We start from the raw sequence: 875 nt of genomic DNA, 5'->3' as shown, positions 1-875 counted from the left end.
CGCGGTCTCTTTTCCTTTCTCTCTATGCCCGTTCCTTCGCGAGCATCACCTGCTCGCAGGAGGTACGGAAGGCAGTGTGTACCTGGTGCCCTCTCAGCATTGCTTTTACTGCAGCTTCGGGGGTACACTCGCGCCGATGACGATCTGATTGGCGCGTCGCGGTTCCACCCACGCCGGGCAGAACTCCAACGTGTCCTGCGCCGAACCTTCCTCTTCCTTGCAAAAAAAAAAATACAGATATTCGCCCAACGTGGGGCTCGAACCCACGACCCTGAGATTATGAGTCTCATGCTCTACCGACTGAGCTAGCCAGGCGTTTGTGTACTGTTGCCATACAACGTATGACGTTATATACTATTACGATATAACGATTAACGTTCTATTCTATTACGTTATAACGTATAACGTTATGTGGTATTTCCTTATAACGTATAACGTTATATACTATTACGTTATAACGTATAACGTTATGTGGTATTTCCTTATAACCTATAACGTTCTATTCTATTACGATATAACGCATAACGTTATATAATATTACGTTATAACGTAGAATGTCATATACTATTAACATATAACGTACAACGTTATATGCAATGACGTTATAACGCATAACGTAATATGGTATTACGTTATAGCGTATAACGGTATATACCATTACGTTATAACGTATATCATTATGAAGCATAGCATTATAACCTATAACGTGATATGGTATTACCTTATAATCTCTAACGTTTTATACTATTCCGTTATAACGTAAAACGCTATATACTACTACCACATTTTTTTTTATTATACGTAGAAAAATCCTCATTGGCAGCCGGTGTTGCTATCGTACCAGGCGAGTATTTTGGCACTCTTATAGACAAAAA

The 875-nt window shown here is 39.8% G+C and overlaps 1 non-coding gene across 1 annotated transcript; it reads right to left on the bottom strand.

Moving 5' to 3' along the window:
• Positions 1-242: 242 nt before the first annotated feature.
• Positions 243-315, bottom strand: Trnam-cau (transfer RNA methionine (anticodon CAU)). The gene has a single exon. It is a non-coding gene; the product is annotated as a tRNA-Met (tRNA).
• Between the last annotated feature and the right edge of the window lie 560 nt (positions 316-875).

Source organism: Bombus fervidus, chromosome 7, assembly GCF_041682495.2.
Source record: "Bombus fervidus isolate BK054 chromosome 7, iyBomFerv1, whole genome shotgun sequence".
Taxonomy (NCBI): domain Eukaryota; kingdom Metazoa; phylum Arthropoda; class Insecta; order Hymenoptera; family Apidae; genus Bombus; species Bombus fervidus.
The sequence above is the reverse complement of the archived record's forward strand: the minus strand, read 5'-3'. Positions and strand labels throughout refer to the sequence as shown.